General features: G+C 46.5%; 1 pseudogene; it reads left to right on the forward strand.

Moving 5' to 3' along the window:
* Positions 1–2,101: 2,101 nt before the first annotated feature.
* On the forward strand, positions 2,102–3,062 carry LOC112403077 (serine/threonine-protein kinase pim-1 pseudogene; annotated as a pseudogene).
* The last annotated feature ends 5,336 nt before the right edge of the window (positions 3,063–8,398 follow it).

Here is an 8,398-nt window from a genome sequence, read left to right on the forward strand (position 1 = left end):
CATGGATAGGAGCATGGATTGGAATTCTGCCTCAGCCACTTCCTGGTTGTGTGATCTTGGGGAAGTCGCTTCTCTCTAAGCCTTTGTTTTTTCGTCTGTAAAATGGGTAGTCAGTGATTCAACTAAAAAGTATTAAGGGCTAACTCTGTGCTAGGAACTCTTCTAGATGCTGGAGATTTAGAACGTGGCAAAAACCACTGTCCAGCTGAAGCGTGCGTTCTAGCTGGACTAGGTGTGAGAGGAGGTGGCAGGCATAAACAAGCAAATTCAACAATAACAGTAGGCACCTCATGTGGGTTATTAAGAGGATTACTTGAGATGAGGCCTTTAAAGTGCTCAGCTAAGGCCTGGCTCATAATAAATGCCAACAGATGACAGTGCTGATTATTTTCTCCAGGAAAAGCATTCCTGACCCCACTACAACGGGCACTCCCACCCTGCCCACCCCAGGCCTGGCTGCCGGCCCTGTGTCTTGACTCTGACAGCACATGTGCGCAGCTTGATCGTGGCATTTACTACATCATCCAATCATATTCTCTTAGATGCATATGGTTCCACGTTGACCTCACCTACTTGAAACATGTACAGTGGATTTTTACTTGTATTTATATCTTCAGCGTCTCACGTGGTGCCTGGCCCACAGTTGGGACCAAATAAATGCTTGTTAGGTCAATCAGAGATCAAACCTAAAGAAAACCCCAAGGCCTCAAATGGCATTAAAAAAAAACTTGTCTCAGGACTTCCCTGGAGGTCCAGTGGTCAAGACTCCACGCTTCCACTGCAGGGGGTGCGGGTTCCATCCCTGGTCGTGGAACTAACATCCCACACGCCCCGTGGTGCAGCTACAAAAAAATTTAAATTAAAAAAAAACTTGTCTCAGACTTGCTCTGAAAAAGTCCTGGTAGTAACCAACCTCCAGATGGCCTCTGGTGGTCCTTACCTCCTCATCTATGTTCTTGTGTCACCAATAGAAGATTGAGGAAGTGACAATGTGTACATTCCCAGGTAAGGTCATAGGAGACATTGTAGCTTCTGCGTTGCTCTCTCTTGGATCACCTTGTCTGGGGGAAGCCAGCTGCCGTGCTGTGAGGACACATGAGAACTCTGTGGAGATGCCCACATGACGAGGAACTGAGGCCTCCCGCCAATACCCAGAACCCACTTGCCTGTCATGTGAGTGCACCATCTTGGAAATAGGTTTGTCAGCCCCAGTCAAGCCTTCATTGGACCCCAACCCTGGCCAACAATGTGTCTGCGACTTCACCCAGCTAAGCCACTCCTGAATTCATAGGAGACCCACAACATTTTTAAAAGAAACGTATTGGCATAAACAACGAGCTCTGGACTGAAATGAGCAGAGACAGTACAAAAGGAAAAGAGGCCTTTGAACCCTCAGACTTCTGCAGGCAGGAAGCAGGCTGCAAAACTACTCAGGTGCAAACAGGATCTGCATTTCTTGGGAAAAGAAGAATGACTCGGAGAATAGATCCCTGAGTCCAGAGGGTAGATCCAAGACGTGTAATCACTCCCTCCAGGTCACAGAGCTAATAATGGTAGAGCCAGACTTCAAACTGAAGCAGTCTGGCTGTAGAGTCCATGCTTGTCTCCTCTGCATTATACCGTGTCTCTAATGGATGGTTGCATGGGTAGATAGATAGTATGATTTTGGTTCACTGAATTAGCATTTTAAAATAGCAAGTGGTGCTCATGTAAGTACACAAAGAGAATTCCAGACACCGGTGACCGGGCGTGTGTTGATCTGATGATTGGTGATCTTCATGACATTCACTCAAAGAATGATACAGCCTCTGATCCTGAGCCTTTCCTTTTTACACAAAGAAAAATATTAAGGGGACTTCCCTAGTGGCACAGTGGATAAGACTCCACGCTCCCAATGCAGGGGGCCTGGGTTCAGTCCCTGGTCAGGGAGCTGGATCCCACACGCGTGCCACAACTAGGAATTCACGTGCCGCAACTAAGGAGCCCACCTGCCGCAACGAAGACCCAGCACAGCCTCAGCCCCAGCCGCAGGCACAGCCACCGGCACAACCCCAGCCCCAGCTCCTGCTGCAGCTCCTCCAGACTCCGTCCCTACACCGACATCCTGGAGGTTGGGATGCTCTTGTCCAAATCTGGCTGTCTTGCCCGCCGGCATGCCGCGCCCTGCAACGACCTGCACGCCACCAAGCTGGCGCCCGGCAAGGAGAAGGAGCCCCTGGAGTCACAGTGCCAGGTGGGCCCGCTCCTGGGCAGCGGCGGCTTCGGCTCCGTCTACTCCGGCATCCGTGTCACCGACCACTTGCCAGTGGCCATCAAGCACGCACGTGGAGAAGGACTGTATTTCAGGCTGGGGAGAGCTGCCTAACGGCACCCGAGTGCCCATGGAAATGGTTCTGCTGAAGAAGGTGAGCTCGGGCTTCCCCGGCGTCATCAGGCTCCTGGGCTGGTTCGAGAGACCCAGCAGTTTCGTCCTGATCCTGGACAGGCCCGAGCCAGCGCAAGAACTCTCCGACTTTATCACGGAAAGGGGGGCCCTGCAGGCGGAGCTGGCCCACAGCTGCTTCTGGCAGGTGCTGCAGGCCGTGCGGCACTGCCGCAGCTGCGGGGCGCTTCACCGCGACGGCAAGGTTGAGAACACCCTTATCGACCTCAGTCGCGGTGAGCTCAAACTCATCGACTTCAGGTCGGGGGCGCAGCTCGAGGACACCGTCGACACGGACTTTGATGGGACCCGAGCATAGAGTCCTCCAGAGTGGATCCGCTACCATCGCTACCATGGCAAGTCAGCAGCCGTCTGGTCTCTGGAGGTCCTGCTGTAGGATATGGTCTGTGGAGAGGTTCCCTTTGAGCACGAGGAGGAGACCATCAGGGGCCAAGCTTTCTTCAGGCAGAGGGCCTCTTCAGAGCGTCAGCATCTCATTAGATGGTGCTTGGCCCTGAGACCATCAGATTGGCCATCCTTCAAAGAAATCCAGAACCATCCATGGATGCAAGATGTCCTCCTGCCCCAGGAAACTGCTGAGATCCATCTCCACAGCCTGTTGCCAGGGCCCAGCAGATAGCTTCTGGGCAGGTTCTCCCTTCTCTGTCAGATGCTTAAGGGAGGGGAACTGTGTGTCTCCAGCTTCCCAAGTACCAGTGACACTTCTCTCCAAGTAGGACAGTGCTTGATACAGGAACAACATTTACAACTCATTCCAGACCCCAGGCCCTGGAGGCCGCCTCCCAAAGAGAGGAGGAGACTCCACTCCAGCCGTCCTAGGCCTCAGCTCCTCCCATAGAAGCTCTGCTTCTCATCGGTGTCCAGCATTGCTGGACTTTGCAAAATCCCAGGGGTGGGGGGTGGGGGGTGGGAGTGGGTCAGAAGCCAGCCATGGAACTCTTCCCTTCCTCAGGAGTTCTGCTGAGGGCTTCCCTGGTGGCACAGTGGTTAAGAATCCGCCTGCCAAGGCAGGGGACATGGGTTCGAGCCCTGGTCCGGGAAGATCCCACATGCCACAGGGAGCAACTAAGCCCGTGCGCCACAACTACTGAGCCCGTGGGCCGCAACTACTGAGCCCGCGTGCCACACCTACTAAAGCCCGCACACCTAGAGCCAGTGCTCCGCAACAAGAGAAGCCACTGCGATGAGAAGCCCGCACACTGCAACGAAGAGTAGCCCCCGCTCACCCCAACTAGAGGAAGCCCGTGTGCAGCAACAAGGACCCAACGCAGCCAAAAATAAATTAATTAATTAATCAATTAATTAAAAAAAAAAGTTCTGCTGAATGCTGTGATGGGTCGGGTAGGGGGAAATTGGGTTGGGGTGAGCTAGGACTAGCACCGTTTTAAGTCCCTGTCACCTCTTCCAGCCCTTCTGAGTGCCTTCTGTGGGGACTCTGGCTGTGCTGGGAGAAATACTTGAACTTGCCTCTTTTATGTGCTGCTTCTCCAAAAATCTGCCTGGGTTTGGTTCCCTGTCTTTCTCCCCCACCCCTTCCCCCCATCCTTCATATGAAAGGTGCCATGGAAGAGGCCACAGGGCCAAATGCTCAGCCACCTGCCCTTTTTCCACCTCCTTTAGTAAAACTCCCAAGTGAACTGGCCTTCCTTTTTGGTTTTTACTTAACTGTTTCCAAGCCAAGACCTCACACACACACACACACACACACACAAATGGACAAACAATGCAAATCAACAGAACAGCTGTAAATGTGCGTGCAGTTGGCATGGTAGTGTACGAAAGGATTGTAGTTGATCGAATTCTTTTTTAATTTTGCCTTTAATTTATTTTACCTGTTTTTTGTTCTGTTTTGGTTTGGGTTTTTTGTTTTCTTGGAAAGATGCACATTCTAACCTGGAGGTCAGTGTTATTTATTTATTTATTTATTTGGTTCCCTTGCTGCTCCAAGCTTCCACAGCTACTCCCATAGTTTTCTTTTCTCCCTTCCTCCTCTGACTCGGGGACCTTTGGGGGAAGGCTGCAACGCTTGCTCTGTTCATTCATAGGGTGACGGGACTCAGGCGGGGCAGCTGCTGCAGCTCCCTGACTGCCGCGGCCCCCCTGGTCTGCTTACCCAAGGGGACATGGCGTCCTGGGTGATGGGGGAGGGGCAGTGCTGACTTGTGTACATAGGATAGCTATATGAAAAGCAGTTCTGGGTGGTGTGCCTTCCAGGTCCTCTCTGGGGCTGTGTTTTGAGCAGCATGTAGCCTGCTGCTTTTATCTGAGTGAAATACTGTACAGGAGAATGAAAAACATCTTATCTTTTTTCTTTTTATACTTGGTGGTTTTTTTGGAATAAAATACCTTTTGTCTTAAAAAAAAAAAAAGACCCGGAACAACCAAATAAATAAATAAATATTAAAAAAAAGAAAAAGAAATGTTAAGGAAGGTGTTAAAGGTAAGGAAGGACACTAACCTTACTACACCAGGTGGAGATCTGTACCCCATCTTGTTTTTAACACCCTGGTATAAATAAATAAGTAAATCTGGGGGGGGGAAACAAACTAAGCTAGCAAACACTAGTCCCCCTTTGTCCTTGGTTTCACTTTCCAAGGTTTCAGTTACCCACGGTAAACTGTAATCCAAAAATATTAAATGGAAAATTCCAGAAATAAACAATTCAGAAGTTTTAAATTGTGTGCCTTTCTGGTATGATGATGAAACCTTGCACTGTCTTCTCGGTCCCACGCAGGAGGTGAATCATCTCTTTGTCTAGCATATTTACATTGTATAGATACCCTCCCATTAGCATAGGAAAAACATCATCTGTATAGGATTCAGTATTATCCTCTGTATCACATACTGGAATGTATCCCCTTGCAGATAAGGAGGGACCATTCTATCAGCACGTTAAATGTGGTTCTTTCAAGATGATGGGATTATGGGTGATTGTTTTCTATTTCCTATTGTTTATCTGCATTTTCTACAATGAATATGTGACTTGTGTAGTTTTTTAAGTTATAAAAACAGTAAATAGTTTCCAAAAGCCAATTTAATTTGTTTTACGCATGAATACATTTTAATTCATCTTATTCATTTTGTGGTTTGAATGTGAACCAACTGAGGGCCATGACCGGCTGGCACACTGCAATTGAGAACTGTCTACGTGGAGCTTCTGGGTCCCATGAAATTCCTTCTTCTTCGTCTTCATCTTCATCTCTTCTTCCACCCCCTCCCACTCCCCCTCTCCTCCTTCCTCTTCTTTTTAATGGCATCATTAGTTGCTGTACCCTCTGGGGGCTCTTAGCGCATCAGAATCCTGTTTGAAAGGCAAGCAAACCCTGCGTAATCTATCGCCTTCCCCAGAACAACAAACACCATTTTGACAACGTAACATCCCCTCCTGAAGGTGTCAGTTAAATAAATGCTCCAGGAAGTCAAGATGAGAAGGCTCAGCTCAGTTACCAACTAATTTGTTCATTTCTGATGGCTCACGTTCAAAATTAATAATAATGTCAGTTATCATTCCTTGACAGCTTACTATGTTCCAGGCACCAGGAGAAAAGCCCTACTTGCCTGCCTGACCTCATTTACACTCATAATTACCATGTGAGGTAGGAGCTTTACTACTTCCTGGCTGTGAGACCTTAGGCAAGTGACCTCACCTCTCTGTGGCTCTAGTTCCTCACCTATAAAATGGGGACAATCATAGTATGTTCTTCGTAGGGTTGTTGTGGGCTTAAATGAATATACTTAGAATAGTGCTAGACGCATTGTAAACGTTTAGTGAACTTAGCTGTTATTGTTCTTAATATCCCCATTGAAGAGGTGGAAAGACCGAGGTCTTAAGTAATGGACCCAAGGTCACACAGCTCTTTACTATAAACGACCAGATTGTAAATATTTTAGGCTTTACAGAGCAGACTGTCTTTGACACAACTATTCAACTTTGTAATGTGAGAGTAGCCATAGGCAGTATATAAAGGAATGGACTTGGTGGCTTTCCAATAAATCTTTATTTACTAAAGCAGGTGGAGGCTGGATTTGGCCCATGGGCCTTAGTTTGCCAACCTCTGGTCTTAACTACAAAAACAGGAGCAAACAATGTTAATTGATTTCCAGGCTTCAGCTGCACTGAAAAGAATCATTTTTATGGCACAAATTTCTTTCTCCTTCTGCCGTATTTGCATTTTCCATTAGCAGAATGAAGATTTCATGAATACATAGGGAATGCAGTATCAGGCTGGCAACTACTAAGTTCATTTGTCTCCCTTGGAAAACAAATGTATTGCTGTTTGGTTTTGATTTTATGTAGAACATGCATTCTATGGATTTTCATTAAAGCATGTGTTTAAAAAACATTATTGCTGTAAGTTAGGCAATGCTATCTTGATTGACAGGGCTAACCCTCCAGCCTGCTAAAACCGGATAATCAGAGATAGGTCAGATATTTAGAATTTTAATCAGTATGGCCTCCTCTAGTAATGTTTAATTCCACTCATCTGAGTCAGCATTTAAAGTTCCTTGAGAATGAAAATCATCGGCACTAAGTTTCTTTGTCAAGATCCATAACCTTGGGTTCTTTTCTTTCCATGGGTGACTTTTGGCAAGTATGAGGATAGGGCCAATCTTGGAAGCTTTGGGGAATTTTTTAGTTTTCAAGTACTAAGTTTGTATTTTGAAATTTGAGTCTGCTCTAGATAACTGTGAATCCCAGGTCTGAGTGATAAGCTGGAATGTTTGATTCTATGCTAAGATATTTCATTGTATAGAAGCCTGTAAAATGTTGCATCCATGGACTTTGGTTCTTCAGAAATTCCTTCATCAAAAAGGAAATTAATTTTATATTAATTTTAGCAATATTAAGTTATCACTTCAAATATTAAGTTCAGGAGGTCAGTTAGGAAACTTAGAAGAAAGGCAAGGAGAAAAAAAACCCACTATACTTTTACTCTCTTAATTTACCTCCTTTAGGGAAGACTCCACCAGGAAAGTTAACTATTCACATTATAGATAATACAGTGAAATTTGATCTCCTGAACTAACAGAAATGGCTTAACTGGTTAATCAACCTCATTCCTTATCTCCAAACTAACCTTCCCGCTCCTATTTTGAAAAATAAACAGAGGACTTATGAGAAGTTGGGTGGATCCCTGGGGGCATTCTAATATCTGTGTTCTGGCGGAATCATTGTTAGGATAAAAAGGAGGGAAAAGACAAAGCTACCAGGTGTCCTCCCAAGAAGATCAAGGAAGCCATCAGGCCCCGTCTTCACATTCACAAAGGGTCCATCATGTGGACTTTCGACATGACCTTCAAATGAGGTCACACTCAGAGTCACACAGAAGCACTGATAAGGCTGGAGCAAGAGCGTCTTCCTCCTTCACTTTTTTCCCTCAAAATATTCCTGTGCTCTTTCAATCACCCTCACTTATAATACACATGAATATATTAAGTACAAATATAGTATTCATATTCCTCATAGGCTCCTGAGCTTTCTTTATTCTTTTTTTTTAAAAATAAATTTATTTATTTATTTTTGGCTGCGTTGGGTCTTTGTTGCTGCGTGCAGGCTTTCTCTAGTTGAGGCGAGCGGGGGCTGCTCTTCGTTGCGGTGCGCAGGCTTCTCGTTGCAGTGGCTTCTCGTTGCAGTGGCTTCTCGTTGCAGAGCACGGACTCCAGGTGCACGGGCTTCAGTAGTTGTGGCACACGGGCTTAGTTGCTCCACGGCATGTGGGATCTTCCCAGATCAGGGCTCGAACCCGTGTCCCCTGCCTTGGCAGGCGGATTCTTAACCACTGTGCCACCAGGGAAGCCCCCTTTGTTCTATTTTTATTATGAAAATTTTCAAACATGCAGAAAATTCATTTATATCACTACACAGACAACCATTGTCTAGATAGAACCATTGTTGACGTTTTGCCATATTTGCTTCATGAATCATTTCTTTTTTCTTCAAGTATTTCAAATTAC

Source organism: Neophocaena asiaeorientalis, unplaced genomic scaffold (genome assembly GCF_003031525.2).
Source record: "Neophocaena asiaeorientalis asiaeorientalis breed wild unplaced genomic scaffold, Neophocaena_asiaeorientalis_V1.1 scaffold606, whole genome shotgun sequence".
NCBI lineage: Eukaryota > Metazoa > Chordata > Mammalia > Artiodactyla > Phocoenidae > Neophocaena > Neophocaena asiaeorientalis.